Below are 22,319 nucleotides of genomic sequence, written 5' to 3' on the forward strand. Positions count from 1 at the left end.
AAACGTATGGTGTATAATTATATAGTCATATACCGTATCTGCCCTCCTGAAGATGCGTGTTAACATAATGGGTGCTCAGGGAAGTCCAGCAGGAAAAAAATGTTTACCTTTATTAGCCCAGTTTTCCCCCAGCTTATGTGACCACCACACATTGTTCACACATTATACTGCCTTTTGATTCAGTGGAATGAGCTTTGAGAATGCAGAAATAGAGTGCCTGATCATTCAGAGGAGGGAGATGGCCCACGGGTTGCAGTGGTCAGGCAAGACTTCACTGGAAACAGGACCTGGAAAGTTGATAGAATTTGGCTGGATGGGGGAAGGTTTTGGAAAGTGGCTAAAAATAGCAGCTAGAACTCTTTTTTTTTTTTTTTTTTTTTTTTCTTTTTTTAAAAAGTAGACTTCACACCCAGCAGGGAGGCCAGTATGGGGCTTGAACTCACGACCCTGAAACCAAGACCTGAGCTAAAATCAAGAGTCATTCAGACACTGGGGCGCCTGGGTGGCTCAGCGGGTTAAAGCCTCTGCCTTCGGCTCAGGTCATGATCTCAGTTTCCTGGGATCAAGCCCCGCATCAGGCTCTCTGCTCGGTGGGGAGTCTGCTCCCCTTCCCCTCTCTCTGCCTGCCTCTCTGCCTACTCGTGATCTCTCTCTGTCAAATAAATAAATAAAATCTTAAAAAAAAAAAAGAGTCAGACGCATAACGGACTGAACCACCGAGGCACCGCTGGGACTCAGTATTTTTATCGAATAGGTGAGCACTAGGTCTAGCTGTAAGTAGAAGCTTGTGTTGGCCGTGAGGCTAAGGAGCTGTGTGGGTACAGCCTCCATTCTTGGCTGCCAGTGGTTGTTGGTGGGCATGCCATGAACCAGGTGGCAGATTAGAAACCTCTTTTGAGCAGGTGGTTAGACCATGGTTTTTGTAGTTGTCTCTGTAAGGTAATGCAGGCTTGGACAAGCTTAGTGGTAGGACCCAACTGAAAAGGTGTTACAAAGAATCAGCAGGACAAAACGAAAGAGAAGGAAGGACTGGTGTGGGCTGTTGGAAGCAGTGAGTTCTAAAAGGTAAGACTCGCAGTGCTTGCCGCTCTTTCTGGAAGTTCTAGAGAGGCTTTAGGTAAATAAAGAACCTAATGTTGAAGTGGTTGGTGAAATACATGGCGTGCATCCTTTTAGAATGCTGACTGCGGAAAGATGATACATAAGATAGCAGTTTTAGGAGAGTTTGTTGTTTGAGTTATGGGATAGAGATTTGACTCACAGCATAAATCCCAGTATGTAATGAGCCATGTAATAATAGGGTTCTGCTGTTAATTATGGTGAATACTCTCGACGAAATCAAATGTTCTTAGTACCATACCCATAAAATATCTTAACTCGGACTTTATGTAACAGCACCAGGGGTGTTGTAAACTATATGGATGTGGGATATTGGCAGAAAAGAGAGAAAACAAGTCTTCAATATTTCTAGGACATGTACGATCAGATTATGACATAACAGGTAAGATTATAACATAAATAGCAGTGTTAGGCTGTGTTGAAGTTACTAGAACTTTTTAAAGGTTAGATAAATGTAATAGCATCCTTAAACCTAAGTGATCGTAGATTCTTTTTTTTTAACAAAGAAAACAAAACCATAAAATGGACCTTTTATTACTTCTATAGAGTGCAGTGGGGAAGCCTTTTTGGGGGGCTGGCTTTAAAACACACAAGAATATTATTTATTTACTGTCGTCGGGTGATGAGTAAGGATCTTAGCCACAGTTGCACTTTCGTATATATTACGGTTTTGTGTTTAATTGATGAGCCTGAGTCATTCACCCTGTTCATTTTAGACTCAGAACTCCAGCAGAGCTCTTTACAGATTCCTGTTTTGCAAAGAAACCTTCATCATCATCATCATCATCATCATCATTTCTCTCTTAGATTTTGAGTTACTTGGTAGCAGGGATAATAACACGTCCAAATCTTTATTTTATCTACAGTATTTTGTGGATACTAAGATCAACGTTTTCAGTTTTGTTTTGAGTCATCTGTTTCTTCAGAGATGTTGTTTCCACAAATGAGAGTAGGGGGAGAGAAGAGGCTGAGAAATGAGTACTTTCCTTATGTTTTTAGTCTTGTTGGGAATAGTGACCCACTGACCGTGTTTTCAGCTGGTCAGTCAGCGCAGCATGTGGTGTGTGTCCGCAGGTGTGCGGCCGTCTCCACAGTCCTCCGCGGCGCCCTTGCTCCATGTTTTCTGGGGGCACCCAGAGCAGTGGGCTGTTGCCTCTCCCTGAGGCTCTTGGGGTCTGCCAGGAAGTGCCACCAAGCAAATTATGAAGAAATCATGTGACATTTCTTATGGACATTTAAATTTTGGTATAGAAAACAAATTACAAAATAATTCCTGGTTTCCCATTTACAGATCTGGTAACTGTCTTCAGATACTAGCCCACTGGAAGAATGAGTATTTTAACTAATGGAACCATTCTGGCCAACCCAGAATGTTTGGTTAGTATATATTAAGCATATCCTTTTATTTTCTATTAGGGGAACTCTAGAAATCAGATTTTTAAAGAATGTTGTCGGGGCGCCTGGGTGGCTCAGTGGGTTAGAGCCTCTGCCTTCGGCTCAGGTCATGGTCTCAGGGTCCTGGGATCGAGCCCCGCATCGGGCTCTCTGCTCAGCAGGAAGCCTGCTTCCTCCTCTCTCTCTGCCTGCCTCTCTGCCTGCTTGTGATTTCTGTCTGTCAAATCAATAAAATATTAAAAAAAAAAAAAAAAAAAAGAATGTTGTCAAAATTCTTTTTCTTGAAATCAGTTTGTGTTGATTCCTAATTCCTTTGGCAAAATTATTAGATGTAGTTATTTAATTAGCTTACATACTTTCCTATTTGTCTTTTTTTTTTTTTTAAGATTTTATTTATTTATTTGAGAGAGAGAGAATGATGGGGAGGCAGAGAGAGAAGGAGAATCAGACTCCCCACTGAGCATGTGGGGCTGATCCCAGGACCCTGGGATCACGGCATGAACAAAAGGCTGATGCTTAATGACTGAGCTGCCCAGGTGCCCCTAAATAAATAAATAAATAAAATCTTTTTAAAAAATGGGTTTTTCTCTTTAAGTTGTGATTTTCTAACTAAGTCTTAAATTAGTGGACATCCATTTCAGGATTCAGCCTTTAACATCATTCAGAAGTTTTGTTTTGTTTTAAGATTTTATTTATTTATTTGATGGAGATCACCAGTAGGCAGAGGGGGGTGGGGGGGTGGGGGGGTGGGGGAAGCAAGCTCCCCGCTGAGCAGAGAGCCCAGTGCAGGGCTTGATCCCAGGGCTCTGGGATCATGACCTTAGCCGAAGGCAGAGGCTTTAGCCCACTGAGCCACCCAGGTGCCCTCAGAAGTTTTCCTTATCTTATTATTTGTTTTTTTCCCATAACGTTTCCCCCATTTTTTCATTTGCTTTTTAAATTCTTATTTTACATTTTTTCTCCTGAAATTGCCCTTCAGAAACGATAGTAAGGCGTGGTTTGGGGCAGTAGGGTGAACAGTCTGCTTTCCTGCATTTCAGGAACACTGTTGTGTTGTTAAGCCTGTTTGCTCTGAAGATACAAATTCACGGCTGGAGGAAGGATTCTAAATTTCATAATAGCTATAGTTTTTTTAATATGTATAATTTCATTTTTTACGAATTTATTTATTTTAGAGAAAGAGAGTGTGCACTTGCATGCGCACAGGTTGGGGAGAGGCAGAGGGAGAGAACCTTCAAGCAGTCTCCCCACTGAGTGGGGAGCCCGACATGGGGCTCGATCCCATGACCCGTGAGATCACGACCTGTGCCAAAAGCGAGAGTCAGACATTCAGCTGAGCCACCCAGCTGCCCCAATAGCTATAGTTTTTTGAGTGCTTATCATGTGCCAAATATAGAAAGTCTAATATAATTTCTTTTATTCTCATTAGTAGATAAGAAACCGAGGTATGAGAGAGGTTAGGTTTACCTGATTAACAGTGACCATGCTCCTGACTGTTCCATTATTCCATTTCATTCAGAAAGACAGAGTGATTCTCATTATTTTTAAAGATCTGAGGGTTCTTTGGGGCCCCAAATGTGAAGTGTGACATTTGACCTATTTTAATAAAACAATTTTATTAAGCGTCACATAAATAACCTGTGTCTGTTGGGTTCGTAGCCTCAAGTAGTATCATTTTGGGCACTAAAAGCATACTAAGAGAAAACTAACGTTGATATGTTTATGAGAATCATTTACATTTGAAAAACCTGATGGTGAATTTCTTTTTTCTGATTTCTTTGGCATCTAGAATGCAGTGAGGCAAGGAGTGTGTCTGTAAGACAAACAAAGATCTCATGGATTTTTTTTCTTTTTGCCACAGCAGCAGGTTTTTCTTGAAGCATTATTTGAAAATTAATGTTACTGGAAATTTTAAGCCTATTTAAAGGGATTCTAGTTTTGATCCAAATTATTAAAAGTGAGAAGACATTTCTGTACAACTCTGTGTCACCTTGAAACTGGAATGCTTTAGTTAATGGGGTAAGCTGGAGGTAAGCTGCCTTTGATGGAGAAGAGCCGCGTACAGATGGGCGATAACTGTCTTTCTTCAGTCTAATTCACCCATTTCCTATTCAATCTCAAATCTCAGTTGGAAAGCAGTTTCCCTCGCTTGACCCATTTTTCATCAGCATTGTATCTTTCTTCTGCTTCTTCAACAAAAAAAGTTTAAAGGAATGGAGTGTAACCCTTGCAGACTTACATGCTAGGAAGAGTTAAAGATACTTGCTTTGGAATATGCATATTATCTTTTTGTTTTGTCATGTGGCTGGCTGGTTGGAGGGATAACAATTTTGCTAATTTTTTTTTTTAAACTTCTGATTGGTTTACTTACCAGATAGTTGGAAAGGATTATTGGTTTGAGAAAAAGCCCTAAATCAATATAGCTTTTATTGCATCTTTAAAATCTCACAAATAAGTCTGAAAAGTCATCTGGCATCTTGCTGTTTCTGTAGCTGGACAATTTAGGTCTTATTCATCAGCCGGCTGAACTGTTCCTTTTTCAGAAAAACAAATAACATCCAAAATTTTTCTGATATCCTTTTTTTTAACTGTTAATGGCTTGCTGAATTAAAGCAGCAGAGTTTGATACAAGTTCAGTGTCATTTCCTTCAAGAATTATTTCATCTTTCGGGGCACCTGGGTGTCTCAGTTGGTTAAGTGTCCCAACTCTTGATTTCAGCTCAGGTCATGATCTCAGGGTCATGGGGTCGAGCCCCGTGCCAGACTCTGTGCTCAGCGGGGAGTCTGCTCGAGATTCTCCCTTTGTCCCTCCACACAACGCGCTCTCTCTCTATAAATAAGTAAATTTAAAAAAAAATTAACTCATCTTTCTGGGATTGAGATACTGAACACACAACACTTGAACTCTTCTGAACCCTACAGGTGTATTTTTCACCCAAGAAATTTTGGATTTTGAGACGCCTGGGTGGCTCAGTTGGTTAAGCGACTGCCTTCGACAGCTCAGGTCCTGAGTCCACATTGGTCCTCCTGCTGGGTGAGAAGCCTGCTTCTCCCTCTGCCTCTGCCTGCCACTCCCTGCTTGTGCTCTCTTTCTCTCTGACAAATAAATAAATAAAACTTTAAAAAAAAAAAAAAAGAAATTTTGGATTTCAAGAAGAGAACCAGTCTCCTGAATAACAATGTTGATGGGAAAGTGAGTGTACATGGACCTCATCTGGTAACAGAAACCCAGTTTAACACCTTGATCATGTTCTGTCCAGGACTACAGATAGTGTGGGCAGTAGCCAGTTCTTCTCTATTTCCTGCCATTTGTCCACTCAGAGCCTCTTTTTCTTTCCAAGGAGACTGAGTTCTACATTGGTGGGATTGAAGTCCCTCCACAGGGTTCCTCTGGGGCCCTTCACTGTACCAGTGCACGTATCCCTCTAGAGCGACGTTGACATTTTCTGGGCTGTCAGCACTCTGATTGCAGAGAGTGGTCTTCATTCTCATGGTAGATGTGGCAAAGAGCAACAGTTTTGCTTTTTTTGATTTCACAGTTTTCAGAAGAGATATATGTTAAATGACTAATATTGGTAGAAAGGCATATGGGTAGAAGAAAAAAATAGGTGTGTGGAGGTAAGGATCTTGTTTTAGTAATGTGGACAGTTTAAGGATATTACCATTTTAGTAGACATATATATAGTAACCCTGATACTGATATATATGTGTTGTAAATTGTCTACTTATGTGGAGATCTGGTCTCTTAATATCATTATCTTTATATCTCCACTAGTCACAGATATGACATATTATCCTGTGATAACATTCATTTCACATCCATGGCTTGTAGAGTGCTTAAATTGGCTCTCTTCTTGCTAGATCAAATTAAAAATGCCCCAACATACCTGACCTAACAAGAATCTCCTTCATGAAATTGTCTTTGACTTCACTCATGGAGACTTTCTCTTTATCGACATTCACACCTTTGGTAATTCAGTCCTTTGACTTTAAATTCCACACAAGTGGGGCCCCTGGGTGGCTTAGTTGTTAAGGGTCTGCCCTCGGCTCAGGTGGTGATGCCAGGGTCTTTGCATCCAGCCCGCATCAGGCTCCTCCCCCACTCCCTCGTGTTCCCTCTCTCACTGTGTCTCTCTGTCAACTAGATAAATAAAATCTTTTAAAATATTACCGTATAAGCCCTGAAGATTTCTGAATTTTGCATCACCAGTATGGACTGCCCCCAGACTCAGTATTTTCATACCCAGTTGCCTTACCACTGTCTATGTGACTGTCATGTGAGAATTTCCACCTCAGATGTCCACGACTGAACTTCTGCTGTCAGCCCTACCTCCACTGCACGTGCGCTCCCCCGTGTCTCCAACCGCACTTTCTTCCTTTAGTTGCTCCAGTCAGAAATTTTGGAATCCCCTGACTCCCCTCTTTGTCTCTATGTACACTTCATAAAAAATTAAATAAGATTTCTAAGTAACTAAGAAGGGATCACAAGAAAAGTCAGAACATATTTTGAACTGAATTTAAAATAGAACACTCTAAAATTCCTCTGGTGCAGCCAAACTGTACTAAGAGGGAAATTTATAGCTTTAAAAGGTCTATCTTAGAAAAGGAGAAGGATCTCAAATCAAAAATTAAGCTTTCACTGTTTGAATCCACAGAGTAAAATACAAACTAAAAAAAAAAAAAGAAAAAGAAAAAAGCAAACAAAAGGAAGGAAATAAAGATCAGATTGGAAGTCAGTGGAGTAAAACCAGAAAAATAGTAGAGAAGATCAATAAAACCAAAAGCTTGCAAGTGGAAAGATCAACAAAATTGACAAACCTGTGGCTAGACTGAGAAAAACAGAGAAGACAGCTTAGGTGAAATGACGCAGTCCTAGAAATGGACAGAGTCCACCAAACTGATTTAAAAAGAATGAAAAATCTGAATGGGCGTATAGTAAGTAAAGACGTTATTAATTACAAATCGTTTTTAAAATAAGCTCTACACCCAGCATGGGGCTGGAACTCATGACTCTGAAATCAAGAGTCGCATGTTCCACCAACTGAGCCAGCCAGGTGCCCTAGTAATTACAGTTCTTGCCACAAAGAAAAGCCCAGGTCATCCAGGTCATCTTGGCTTCACTGGTAAATGCTACCAAACCTTCACACACATTTCCTGAAAATAAAGAAGGAGGAAATGCTTTTTTTTTTTTTTAAGGATTTTATTTACTTGACAGAGAGAGACCAGGAGAGAGGAAACACAAGCAGGGGAAGCGGGAGAAGGAGGAGCAGACTCCGAGACGAACGGGAAGCCCAGTGCAGGGCTTGATCCCAGCACCCTGGGATCATGCATGACCTGAGCCGAAGCCAGACGCTTAATGACTGAGCCACCTAGGCACCCTGAGGAAATGTTTTCTAACTGATTCTTTGAGGCCAGTATTGCCAGGGTATCAAAGCCAAAGATATCACAAAAAGTTAAAACCACAGCCAGATCCTTTCCTGAATGTAAATGCAGAAATCTTCAGCCAAATATTAGGAAGCCAAGTCTGGCAACATGAAAAAATGATTATGGGGGCGCCTGGGTGGCTCAGTGGATTAAGCCGCTGCCTTCGGCTCAGGTCATGATCTCAGGGTCCTGGGATCGAGCCCCGCATCGGGCTCTCTGCTCCGCAGGGAGCCTGCTTCCTCCTCTCTCTCTGCCTGCCTCTCTGCCTACTTGTGATCTCTCTCTCTGTCAAATAAATAAATAAAATCTTTAAAAAAAAAAAAATGATTATGACCAGGGGCATCTGGGTGGCTCAGTCAGTTCTCCAGCTGACTCTTTTTTTTTTTTTTTTTTTTTAAATATGGAACGCTTCACGAATTTGTGTGTCATCCTCGTGCAGGAACCGTGCTAATCTCTGTATCGTTCCAATTTTAGTGTATGTGCTGCCAAAGTGAGCACTCCATCTGACTCGATCTCAGCTCAGGTCTTGAAGTCAGGGTCGTGAATTCAAACCCCACACTGGGCTTCATGCTGGATGTGGAACCTACTTAAAAAGAGAGAGAGATTATACTATAAAGCTAAAGCAGTTAGGACAGTTTGGTATTGGCACATGGATAGACGAATTGACAAATGGAACATAACTGAGTGTTCAGAAATAAACCCTTACAGTGAGCTGATTTTCGACACAGTGCAAGGCACTTCACTGGGGGAGAAGGTAGTCTTTTCTTTAAGATTTTAAAGTAACTCTGCACCCAGTGTGAGACCCGAACTCATCATCCTGAGACAAGAGTCCGTGCTCCACCACTTGAGCTGGCCGGCTGCTCTGAGATGGGCTTCTCCTGCATGTCTGCGCAGTACAGATAAACCATCCCTTCACACAAGAACCTGACCATGAATGTATACTCATTGGGCCATTTAAGTGGAAACAGTCCAAGACCATCAACTGGTAAATGGATATTGGAAATGCGGATAAAGTTGGTTTTTTTTTTTTTTTTTTTTTAAGATTTTGTTTATTTATTTGACACAGAGAGAGAGAGAGAGGTCCCGGGATCACAGTAGGAAGAGCGGCAGACAGAGGAAGAGGGAGAAGCAGGCTCTCCACTGAGCAGGGAGCCGGATAAGGGTCTCGATCCCAGGACCCTGGGATCATGACCTGAGCTGAAGGCAGAGGCTTAACCCACTGAGCCACCCAGGCGCCCGAGAATGAAGTTCTGAGACAGGCTATAGTGTGGATGGATCTCAGTAACATCATAGCAAGTGAAAATAGCCATATTTCGTTTACATGATATTTCCACAAAGGGCAAAACTACGGGGTCCAAAAGTATGTTAGTAGTTGTCCAGGGCTAAGGGCGAGAATGAGGAATGGCTTCAGTTTGGATCTTCGTGGGTAATGGAAAGATTCAAAACCTGGATCATTGTTCTCATAGCTGTACAACATCATAAATATACGGACTTCGTAGAGGAGAAAAGGCTGCCCTTTTCTCTGAAGGCTTTGGTGCGTACACACTGCAGACACTCTTGTATTTTTAATTAAAAATATGAGGATTGGTTCTTGTGGTTTTGTTTTCCTTAGTTTTATTTGGGGTTTATATTACCATTGCTGTTGAAGGTCCTCTGTAGTCAAGGTGGTAATGGGTTAGCAACAACATCTTACTAACCAGCATTATATTTTGTGTGCCTGCTGTGTTTTCAAGAATAAGTCTTAATTAATTTAAATTATTGAAAATTCACAGATCTTTAGGGTTTATAGAGGAGAAAACTGAGATCCAAAGAGGGGGTGTGACTTGCCTAAGATCAGACAGTCCTGGCCTCAAACTGGAGTCTTGGAGAAAACTAATTTTATGCCTTTTGGCATAGATAAAAGAGCAAAGGGAAAGATGATTATAAAACAGGTCAGTGAGCAAACGTATTTTTAAATTAATCTTGCCAGTAATCAAAGAAAAGCAAATTAAAGAAACCAGACTCAGGGGGAACATATTAAGTTGGCAGTATTTAAATATAATACTAAGGAGAAAGAGAAAAGAAACCCTCCCACTAGTGCTGCTAGTATAGTAAGAAAATGGCCGTGAAAATGGTTATGTACTCAAAAGGCTGAGTTACGTTGTTGCCCATGAATGTATCTGTTGAGGTTCAGTTTTGAAGTACTTTGGTGGAGGTGGGTGAGGAACAAAATGAGAAACTGAGTGACCACCAGAAAGGCAATGGTAGAGGGAATGGGGATGCTTCCCTTGTAATTTTGCTTATAAAGGAGGCTACACACAGCACTCTTCTGTTAAGATTTTATTTATTTGTCAGAGAGAGAGAGAGAGCACGCATGCACAGGAGGAGGAGGGGCAGGCGGAGGGAGAAGCAGGTTCCCCGCTGAGCAAGGAGCCTGGTGCAGGACTGGATCCCAGGACCCCCGGAACATGACCCCAGCCGAAGGCAGACACCTAACTGAATGAGCTACCCAGGCATCCCAGCACTTTTCTTTTTTTCCTTAAGGTTTTATTTGTTTCAGAGAGAGAGAGAGAACATAAGTAGGCTGAGGGGTAGAGGGAGAAGTAGACTCCATCCCAGGACTCTGGGGAGCCCAAGGCAGACTCCCAACCAACTGAGCCACCCAGGCACCCTTCACACAGCAGTTTTTTATTTTTATTTTATTTTATTTTAAAGATTTTATTTATTCATTTGACAGACAGAGATCTCAAGCAGGTGGAGAGGCAGGCAGAGAGAGAGAGGAGGAAGCAGGCTTCCCGCTGAGCAGAGAGCCCGATGCGGGGCTCGATCCCAGGACCCTGGGATCATGACCTGAGCCGAAGGCAGAGGCTTTAACCCGCTGAGCCACCCAGGCGCCCCTCCCACAGCAGTTTTTTTTTAAAAAATTTGTCATTCCCTTTTTTTTTTTTTAAGATTTTGTTTATTTATTTGACAGAGAGATCACAAGTAGGCAGAGAGTCAGGCAGAGGCGGAGGAGGAAGCAGGCTCTCCACTGAGCAGAGGGCCCGATTTGGGGCTTGATCCCAGGACCCTGAGATCATGACCCGAGCCAAAGGCAGAGGCTTAACCCACTGAGCCACCCAGGTGCCCCAATATTTGTCCTTCTTGTAGAAAGGTAATTATTCCCCAAGTATTATTTAGTCACATCTATCCTTTTGAGGGTAGAATCTCTTTTTTTTTTTTTTAAGGATTTTATTTATTTATTTATCAGAGAGACAGTGAGAGAGGGAACATGAGCAGGGGGAGCAGGAGAGAGAGAAGTAGGCTCCCTGCTGGGCAGAGAGTCCAGTGCGGGGCTTGATCCCAGGACCCTGAGATCATGACCTGAGCTGAAGGCAGATGCCCAATGACTGAGCCACTTGGGTAGAATCTTTTCTTTTGAAAATACGGAAAAGCATTGTGGTTAAGATTTAATACATAAGAGGGGCACCTGGGTGGCTCAGATGGTTGGGTGTCTGCCTTTGGCTTGGGTCACGGTCTCCAGGTCCTGGGATCGAGCTCCATGTCAGGCTCCCAGCTCAGTGGGGAGTCTGCTTTGCCCTCTGCCTCTCCCTCTCCCCTTGCTTGTGCTGTATTTCTGTGTCTCTCTCAGATGAATAAATAAAATCTTAAAAAAAAAAGAAGATTTAATACACAAGTAACGTTTCAACACAGAAGCGGGAGCAAGCACATGTTTGCCGTCTTTTATCTGCCACAGAAGACAAGCAAATAAAAACCACCACCATCCACTCTTACCATTATAAAAGACATCCCTGTGCGAAGAAGTACAAAAGACACCATCTTAGAGGAGAGTCCTATAGCTTGAGCGAATATAACTCTATGAACAGTTTACCTGACATCATCTCCTTTTTTTCTCATTCTGTGCAGTCTTGAGCGTGTGTGCGTGTGCGTGCGCATGTGACAGGGTATGCATGTATCAAAGTTGACCGAATGGTAGACTTTGTTTTTATTGATTTATATGTATTTAGTTACGTATGTGTTTTTTAAAGATTCCATTTATTTATTTGAGAGAGACAGTGTGAGAGAGCACGTGAGGGGAGAAGGTCAGAGGGAGAAGCAGACTCCCCGTGGGGCTGGGAGCCCGACGTGGGACCCGGTCCCGGGACTCCGGGATCATGACCTGAGCCGAAGGCAGTAGTGCAACCAACCGAGCCACCCAGGCGCCCCTGAATGGTGTACTTTAAAGATATGCGGTTTATTTTTCTCACTAACTGATAACGAGCATTTGGCACTGCTGTTGTAAGTGTGGTCTTGGGAATTGTCTAGCCAGTTCTGGGCTAGGTTTCTAGGAATGCCGCATATAAGCTGGGTAACTTTGGGTTTATTTTTTAAATTTCTCTGAGCTTTGTTTTCTCATCTGGAAGATGTGAATAATAATGCCTACTACAGGGTTATATGGATTAAATGAGATAGTGAGTAAATTTGACACCTTGTAGGTACACATTATCTTCTCTGTGTTCACCTTGCAAAGTCTTTTACTCACTGTCACACATTTGTACTGTCATTATCTATTTGTGTGTGTGTTACTGTAATTGCAGAGGAGTGACTCAAGCGTAGAGAGTGGTGTTATTTTAATCCTACCATAGACGTGACCGTAGCAGTCACTTTGGTGTGGTTTATAAGGTATGTGGGGTGGGAGAATGTTTTACTCTGGAACTGTGGACGTGCTGGTGTATAAAATTACTGTGTGAGTAAAGACCTGGGGTAGAGATTGAATTTGAATTCTGTATAGATTATTAGGATTTGTTCTTGTGATGATCATATTGTCAGTTTAATTTACTATATTTCACACAAAGAAGCTCCAGTCAGGGTTCCAGAAAGGCTTATAAATAGGTCTCCTGTGGCATTTAATTATCCTAACGTGTAAAGCTTTATTCAGTGAGATCAGATACTTAAGAAAAATACAGTCACTTAGTCACTTATATATAAAGCTTGGTTTTCCTCTTCATGTTAAAGGTATGTTAAAGAGGAAATGGAATGTTTAACATGTTGCTACTTGGCATACAGATTGTGTGACTTACATGACAGATGGTTCTGGTTGGGATCTATCTCAAGTGCTTAGACTTTCTAGTTTTTATATAACTGTATATGAAATGCAAGTTTTCTTCTGTAAGAGTGTAAACTCCTTGAAGGCAAGATTCATGTTTGACTTTTTTCATCTTTTATAAAACTTAGCTCATTGACTTCTATAGAGTGTGTGTGCACTGAGTAAATATTGCTTGGTTGATTGAATAAGTCTTCACATGTGTTAGGTTACTGACTTCTGATGGTGTGATCTCTCTCTCCAAAGTTTGATGAGATTCCTAGTGATAAGGAAAGTAAAGTGAGCAGTTAAGATCTCCTTTTCAGTTTCACTGATATCTTTCCTGGGTCCATAAAGTGAGCAGTTAAGATCTCCTTTTCAGTTTCACTGATATCTTTCCTGGGTCCATAATCTCCAGTAATTTTAAAGCTTTGTGTAATGAAAAGCAACTCCGTGATTCAAAATGGTAGATATTCGTGACCTGGCATGTAACAGAAAGAACTTTTAGGTCAGAAAGAAATAGCAGTTATTGAGCCTTAGCTTAGTAGTAGCATTGGATGTTAACATTTTTTTAAAAAGATTTTATATATTTATTTGACACAGGGAGAGAGAGAGTACACACACAAGCAGGGGAGCGGGAGCGGGAGCGGGAGCGGGAGAGGGAGAGGCAGGCTCCCTGCTGAGCTGGATGTGGGGTGCGATCCTGGCAGTCCAGGATCATGACCTGAGCCAAGGCAGTTGCTTAACAAACTGAGCCACCCAGGTGCACGGATCTTGACTTTTTAGATGGTCACAAACCTTTTGAGAATCCAGAAAACCTAACTAGAACAAGAAAAATTTTAATAATAAAAGAATTTTATCTCCAGAAAGTTTCTCCTTTTCAGATAATGTTAATAAAAATTCTTTCAGGGGCACCTGGGTGGCTCAGTCTGTTAAGCATCTGCCTTCTGATCAGGGTTCTGGGACTGAGCCCCGCATTGGGCTCTCTGCTCAGCAGGGAGCCTGCTTCCCCCACCCCACGACTTCTCTCTGCCTAATTGTGATCTCTCTATCTCTCTCTCTGTCAAATAAATAAAATCTTAAAAAATTAATTCTTTTGTATTTTAATATTTACTATGAATTATCTAATAATTTTAGGAAGGGAAAAGCTATCCTCTTATGAAGCTAGCATAACTGTAATACTAAAAACATGGAAATGATAGCAACAAAGCTAACTCTAAATTTCCATCACATAGGGCACCTGGGCGGCTCAGTTGGTTAAGTATCTGCCTTCTGCTTGGGTCATGATCCTGGGGTCCTGGGATCGGGCCCCATGTCGGACTTCCTGCTCAGCGGGGAGCCAGCTTCTCCCTCTCCCTCTTCCACTACCTCAGCTTGTGCTCTGTCTCTGTCAAATAAATAAATAAAATCTTTTAAAAAAATTTCTGTCACATAATTAAATCTTAAATCCTTTTTTTCTTTAAGTTTTTTTGTTTTGTTTTGTTTTGTTTTTGTCTTTAAATTTGAGAGGGAGAAAGAGAGTGCACGGGTGTGAGTACCCATGCTAGCAGGCAAGAGCAGGGGGAGCGGCACAGAGAGGAGAGAAGCTGAATCCCTGCTGAGCATGAAGTCAGATTTCATGACCCACTGAGCTGAAGGCAGATGCTCAAGCATCTGAGCCACCCAGGTGCCCCTAAATCTGAGAATTTTAAATGATTTACCAACAAGTATAATTTACCAGTATTAGTATTATTTCCTTATACTCTCTTTCTAAAGAAAATTTGAGACAAATGGAGCAGCCCATTCTATCAGCAGAGTGCTAAGACTGAGTAAGGGTTGCCTTGGCAATGCAAGAACTCTTAAAATCCTGCTAGCAGTAGATCAAGAAAGACCAAGTGAGGGTTACCTTAAGGATGTGAGAAATCTAACATTCCACTGCATTGGTAGATCAATTATAAGATTATCCTAATTGCTACCTAGAAAGTTACTGAGTAAAATGCAGTATCTTTTGAGACTTTTGCTTCTGACTACGGGAGACCAGTTGTGTCAGACCGTCACTGCTGCCAAGAACTAAAAACACTAGGTGGACCATAAAAAGCACCTCTTTGAAGGCATTAGACGTTACCAGGGCATTGAGGACTTGGAGGGGCCAAGATCCCCCAAAGAAGGGCAGTTGAAGGAGCAGGATAACTGTTTGGTGCCACATGTCTCATCAGAGGCATTGGCCAGCTCAAAAGCTGTGACAGCAAAGCTGAACAGAAAACAGGTTGAGAAGCTAGATAGAGTGTTCAGCGGACTTAGGAGGCTAGGAAGCATAAAAACTGGAATTCAGGAATGACAGAGGAGGAGGGTCCCTGGTGAACATCCAGGCTTTTGGTTGGGACCCTCTCCCCCAAAAGTTTTACCCTGGGAGGAAGGATGAACCTAAAAATCCTGAAATCCAGCTCCCACAAAAACTAAATCTTCGTTTTTAATTGCTTGAAATAGATTAAAATGATTCCCCTCTACTTTTAATTGCCTGTAAAAGCAAACTTAAGCCCTCTCTGAAGCAGGGTAACACTGTCCAGAACCTTAGGTTATCGCTACAAGATTTCACAGTCAGTAAGTTTCCAGTCAAAAACCAGGCATATAGGGGCACCTGGGTGGCTCAGTGGGTTGAGCCTCTGCCTTTGGCTCAGGTCATGATCTCAGGGTCCTGGGATCGAGCCCCACATCGGGTTCGCTGCTCCGCAGGGAGCCTGCTTCCTCCTCTCTCTCTGCCTGACTCTCTGCCTACTTGTGATCTCTCTCTCTGTCAATAAATAAATAAAATCTTAAAAAAAAAAACCCAGGCATATAAAAGACTGAAAATCAAGGGGAAAGAAAGACAACAAGGACACGTACAAAAGATCCAGATTTTAGCATTATCAGCCTTGGACTTTAAAATAACGTTGATCAATATTCTCAAAAAATTAAATGACAAAATACAGTAACAGAAGAGTTTCATAGCAGATTAATCACAGTTGAAAAGAGCATTAGTAAACTGGAAGACAGATCAGAAGAAAATATCCTTGCTGGAGCTCAGAGACAAAATGGCTGAAAAAGGAAATGAAAAAGGAAAATGCATTACAGACCAATCGGACACTATTAAAAGTCTAAAACTGCTTACAATCGGGGTGTCGGAAGGAGAGGACAAAGATTGGAGGTAATGGCTGGGAATCCTCCAAAACTGATGAAAGCTGTCAAGCTACACATTGAAGAGTCACTGTGTACCTGGGTACCTGGGTGGCTCAGTGTGTTAAGCCTTTGGCTCAGGTCATGATCTCAGGTCCACAGGGAGTCTCCTTCTCCCTCTGCCTCTCCACCTGCTTGTGCTCATGCTCGTGCTCTCTCTCTCTCTCTCAATTTAGTAAAATCTTTGGGATGCCTAGATAGCTCAGTCTGTTAAGCCCCTTCCTTCAGCCCAGGTCATGATCCCAAGGTCCTGGGATCGAGTCCCCGCATCAGACTCCTTGCTCGTCAGGGAGCTTGCTTCTCCCGTCCGTCTGCCTGCCACTCCCCCCTGCTTGTGCACTCTCTCTCTGACAAATAAATAAAGTCTTTATTAAAAAAAATCTTTAAGAAAAAAAGAAGAATCACTGTGGACCTAAGCAGAATAAAAAAGGATGCCTGGGTGGCTCAGTCAGTTAAGCATTTGACTCTTGATTTCAACTCAGGTCATGATCTCTCAGGGTCATGGGATTGAACCCCACACTGGGGCTCTGTATTCAGCGTTGAGTCTGCTTGTCCCTCTCGCTCTGCCCCTCCCCCAATTAACTCTCTCTCTCTCTCCCCCCACAAATAAATAAATAAAATCTTAAAAACAAAACAAAACAAACAAAAGAAGGGGGGGAGAGAGAGAGGAAAGAAAGAAAAAAGGAAAGAAAATGGGAAAATTGGTAAACCCAAGGAAAGTCTTGAGTTAACCAAAGGAAGAAACAGACATTACCTTCAAAGGAGCAACTTGACTTTGCTGAGGAAATAGAAATCTGAAGACAGTGGAACCTAATCTTCAAAGTGTTGCGAGAAAATAACTGCCAACCTAGAAATTTCTATCTAGCAAAAATGAAGGTAGAATATAGACATTTTCAGACAGGCAGAAACTTGTGGGAATTCATCACCAACAGATTCACACTAAAGAAACTATAAAGAGAGTTCTCAAGGTAGTTGGAAAATTATCCCAGATGGAAGTATGGACATGCAGGAGAGAATGAAGAGCAATGGAAAGAGAAAATGGTAATAAACCTGAAGTTATGTTAACTGTATAAAACAGTAAAAATAATAAATGACATTAGCACAAAAAGCAGGAAGAGGCTAATTATAGTTTAAATATCCTGAGGTCCTTATAAGTTTATATTAAGTAAAGACTAGTGAGGGGCATCTGGGTGGCACAGTCTGATTTGTGGTTCTCGCTCAGGTGGTGATCTCAGGGTCATGAGATCGAGCCCCACATTGGGCTCTGCTCAGCACAGAGTCTGCTTGAGATTCTCTCTCCCGCTCCCCCTCCTGCTCGTGCATGCTCTTTCCCTCTCTCAAGTAAATAATTCTTTAAAAAAAGAAAAAGGGACTAGTGAGTCCAGGATATAAGGATATAATGCCTAAGGCAGCCCTTCTGTACATGTTTAGTGAGAGAAGTTTTGTAAGGAAAAATAAGTCAATCTATAAGGAAATTTGTATGCATATAATAACATAGCTTCACAATGCAAAAAGCAAAAATCAGCAGAATCAAAAGGAGAAAAGATGTTTGTTATTGCTATTTCTTCCATTTGCCATAAATTAGGAAGAGTAGAATATTTGTTTAACATGGTATAAGTTCTCAGACGAGCTTTCCATATCATATTTAATGGTAAAACCCTAAAAGCAGTCTCTCACTATTGTTGTACCTAATAACCCACTTGCAGAATTTCTGCTTTCCATCCTAGAAACCTGGAGCCTGCTGGGGTTTGGAGTTCTTATTTTCCAAGTGGGGAACGCTTCCGCCAGAGGCTAGAGGGTGGTTCCATCGAATCTGTGTATGAGGCTGCCACCCACTTGGGACTCTGTGCCACTGAACGGGAAGACTCACTTTACTGCCTGGAGTGCTAGATCCTGATTACTAAGGGGCAGAGGGGGTCATGCTACACAGTGGGGGCAAGGAAGACTGTTAACTCGGGATTCTCTGGAGTGTCTCCTAGTAAGCATGCACTGTTTTAAGGAATAATGAAAAACTGCACCCCCAAAAGGCAGGTCTGATGAGTCAGATCCTTCAAGAATGAGGGTTACGGTTATTCTGTCATCTTGAGAACCCTGATGACCTGAGGTTCTGATTGAAGGCAAAGGAGATATGGGATGGGAAATGGAGAAAGAAAGTTATGGGTACCATCTCTGCCCTCATGACCAGGTACAGAAATGAGAATTGTGATTTAGCATAGTTTTTCTTTGTTACGTCTGTATGTTTAACTTTTATTTTTCTTCTTCCACTTTATATAGAAATTGTTGTGAGTTAATTTGACAGTTTAGTCTTTAGAAGAATATTTAGTGAAGCTGTACAGAATTTAAGAATTAGAGGCGCCTGAGTGGCTCAGTGGGTTAAGCCTCTGCCTTTGGCTCTCAGGTCATGGTCTCAGGGTCCTGGGATGGAGCCCCACATCGGGCTCTCTGCTCAGCAGGGACCCTGCTTCCCCCTCTCTCTCTGCCTGCCTCTCTACCTACTTGTGATCTCTCGCTCTGTCAAATAAATAAATAAAATCTTTTTAAAAAATGCATTAAAAGAAAAGAATTAGTTAATATAGGGGCACCAGGATGGCTCAGTCAGTTAAGCTTCTGACTCTTGATCTCAGCTCTGGTCTTGATCTCAGAGTTGTGAGTTTAAGCCCTGCATGGAGACTACTTAAAAAAAAAAAAAAAAAAAAAAAATGTAGGGCGCCTGGGTGGCTCAGTTGGTTGGGCAACTGCCTTCAGCTCAGGTCATGATCCTGGAGTCCCAGGATCGAGTCCCACATTGGGATCCCAGCTCCACGGGGAGTCTGCTTCTCCCTCTGACCTTCTCCTCACTCATGCTCTCACTCTCTCTCAAATAAATAAATATTTTTTTAAAAAGTATTTAATATAGGTGGTGATGGCTACAATGGCTGTTGGGACTGTGGCTCCTTATTTTGGGGAGAAGACGAGAGCATGGTCATTTATAAGAAGATAGCTGCGTGCTGTTAGGTGGAGACCAAGTTCTGTGGTGCTTTATACACAAGTCGAGATGTGTGTAGAGGACACGTATGGAAGCCGAGTAGCCAGAAAGATAGACTGTGCCAGTTATTAATTTGCCGCTCATCTTGCAGTCTGTGTAAATCCAAATCCATCTTTGCCCGGCCTTCTGCTAGCGGAGCTGGCCAGTTGGAAATATTTCCATTTGGCTAGTGGGCTTCCTGTCCATCTTTGTCGGCAGAGGGCGCAGGAGAGGGGATGTGAGGAGGAGAAAGTGCGGGGAGGAAGAGAGGTGCAAAACAGACGGGGAGTTCAGGTGTGCTGGCTGGCTGGCTTGTTGGGGGGCGGTGCAGCAGTCAGGGGACTAGATCTGGGAGTGCTGGGAGTTCTTACCGCAGTGGCGCTTACAGAGCAGTTTTGGTCGCCTCCTTTGGAAAGATGATCCGCCACTCAGCAGGGCCCTCCTGTGGACCATGTCTGACCTGAGCCCTCTGTCAGGTTTGCTCCCGATCACATGGGTGTCCTCTGGCGGCCACACCCTTCCTAGTCCACGTGGAGAGAGCTCCGCTTCTAAATTTTTAGCCCATTTTTCATACGCTCTCAGACTGAGATAGTAGATTTCTGCATTTGTTTTTTCTGGATCCCATAAAGACTTTTTTTTTTAACCCTCTTAAAAGTTAGCCAACTTGTACTAGTTAAGAGATCTTTCCTTTAGGCCCACGCTGTCCACATTACTGGTGTGGTTCTGACTCCATGTACCCCTGACTGCTCAGACTCACCAACATTATTATCTAGTGTGACAGGCGTGTCAGTTTCCTATTGCTCCGTAACAAATTACCACAAGACTAGTGGCTTCAAAGAACCACTGGTGTTACAGGTCTATCGGCCAGAAGTTCTGGCATGTCACGACTGGGGTCTCTACTCAGCGTCTCACAGGCTAAACGCAAGGTGTCAGCCAAGCCAAGTCCTCCCGTGGAGGCTCTGGGGAAAAAATACTGCTCCCAGGCTCATTCTTGTTGTGGCAGAATTCAGTCCCTTCTAGCTGTAGGACTGAGATCCGTGCCTCCTTGCTGGCTGGCGGGGGGGGGGGGGGGGGGGTCTCCGCTCTCAGAGGCTGCGGTACTCCTTGCCCTGCGCCCTGCTCAGACCTTCCCTTACTTTGAACTTCTGACTTCCTCTGTCTCTGACCTCTAAGCCTAAAGGGCTCCTGTGATTAACTCAGGCTCACCTGGATGTTAAGGTCAACTGATTTGGGACTTTAATTCCGTCTGCAAACCCCTTCACAACAGTGCTTACATTCGTGCTTGACCGAATAACTAGGAGAATGTACATGTGCAGCAGGAGGCAAGGTCTCAGCAGGGGTGGGTGGGTCTTCGAATTCTGCCAAGCGCTGTATGGAGTAGAGATGAGAAATAAAAAGGTGAAAAGGTGGTTGTTTCCAGATTGTATACCCAGGAAGCCCAAAGTGATCAGCCGAAAAGTTACTTGGTGCGATAGAGATCGTAACCCGACTGAACACCTGCGCAGTAGCTGCGCGGGCCGGCCATACGGAGCTTGAGCCTGCACGTCCTGTACCACAGTAAGCTATCGCGAAACCCCCAGAAGTGATCTTAACATATGTAAGAAGAAAGTAATAATTTCACTGAAAGAGGAAAGATTTTTTTCAAATAGGAAAATTAAATCCTACTGAGGTTCCAGATCAATTAATTTGTAGGTTTAAAACAATTTTTTTTAAGATTTTATTTTTAAGTCTCTACACCTAATGTGGGGCTCAGACTTAACAACCCTGAGATCAAGAGTCACATGCTTCACCCGCTGAGTGAGCCACGCTCCCATAAAGACATTCTGACTTTGAAAAAATTACATATTTTCCTTTGGGAACATGACGGTGATTGTAAATTTCATCTGGAAGGACAAAAGCATAGTTGACTAGTTTCTTTTAGTATTTTTTTTTAAAAAGATTTTATTTATTTATTTGACAGAGAGAGATCGCCAGTAGGCATAGGGGCACGCAGGGGTGGAGTGGGGGAAGCAGGCCCGCCACTGAGCAGAGAGCCCGATGCGGGGCTTGATCCCAGGACCCTGAGATCATGACCTGAGCCGAAGGCAGAGACTTAACCCACTGAGCCACCCAGGCGCAAATAAAAAAAAAATAAATAAAAAATATTTTTTAAGTGATCTCTGTACCCAACCTGGGGCTCAAACTCACAACCCAAAGATCAAGAGGCACATGCTCCACTTACTAAGCCAGCCAGGTGCCCTGAGTAATTTTTTGTTTTTTAGGGGGCGCCTGGGTGGCTCAGTGGGTTAAGCCGCTGCCTTCCGCTCAGGTCATGATCCCAGGGTCCTGGGATGGAGTCCCACATTGGGCTCTCTACTCAGCGGGGAGCCTGCTTCTACCCTGCTCCCTCTCTCTCTCTCTCTGCCTATCTCTCTCTGTCCAATAAATAAGTAAAAAATCTTAAAAAAAAAAAAAAAGAATTTAGAAGAGTAATGAGGAGAGGGGGCACCTGGGTGGCTCAGTTGATTAGGCATCTGCCTTCAGCTTGGGTCATGATCCCAGAGTCCTAGGATTGAGCCCCGCGTCGGGCTCTCTGCTTGGCAGGGAGCCTGCTTCTCCTTCTCCCTCTCCTTCTGCCTGCCTCTCTGCCTACTTGTGATCTCTTTCTCTTTCTGTCCAAAAAAAAAAAAAAAAAGGAGTAATGAGGGAAACTAGTAGTAGCAGATAAGCAAAATTTTATGAAACTGGAATAACTAAAATAGTGTGGTCCTGGCAGAAACACCCAGTTATTAATGGAGCAAAATGGTCTTCAGGCCCATCTGTTATATGTGACTTTGATATATGAAGAGCCAGTGTTATAAATGACTTGAGTAAGGAGGGGTCATTTAGTCCTGGGGCAGTAAATGATGCCCAGGCATTCTGGTAGCTACTTGATTCAGAAAGCAAGCAAGGTAAATCCCAATGTCTACCTTACACCTAAATATAATTTATTTTTCCACCTAAATAAAATTTAAATAAAGCATCATCTGTATTAAAAAATTAACTGAGAAATCTAGAAAAGAAAATACCAAATTTAGGGAATGTTTCTGGAGTAAAAGTAAAATCTCATGACAGCTTTTTGTGGGATTTTATGGAAATTTGAAACTTCTGAATGTCAAAAATAAA

The 22,319-nt window shown here is 42.7% G+C and overlaps 1 non-coding gene and 1 pseudogene across 1 annotated transcript; both read right to left on the minus strand.

Moving 5' to 3' along the window:
* Window positions 1-4,995: 4,995 nt before the first annotated feature.
* Window positions 4,996-6,000, minus strand: LOC123930101 (annotated as a pseudogene).
* A 2,332-nt stretch (window positions 6,001-8,332) lies between these two features.
* Window positions 8,333-8,436, minus strand: LOC123930323. The gene has a single exon (XR_006816043.1). It is a non-coding gene; the product is annotated as a U6 spliceosomal RNA (small nuclear RNA).
* Window positions 8,437-22,319: the final 13,883 nt, after the last annotated feature.

This window comes from Meles meles, chromosome 18, assembly GCF_922984935.1.
Source record: "Meles meles chromosome 18, mMelMel3.1 paternal haplotype, whole genome shotgun sequence".
NCBI classification, from domain to species: domain Eukaryota; kingdom Metazoa; phylum Chordata; class Mammalia; order Carnivora; family Mustelidae; genus Meles; species Meles meles.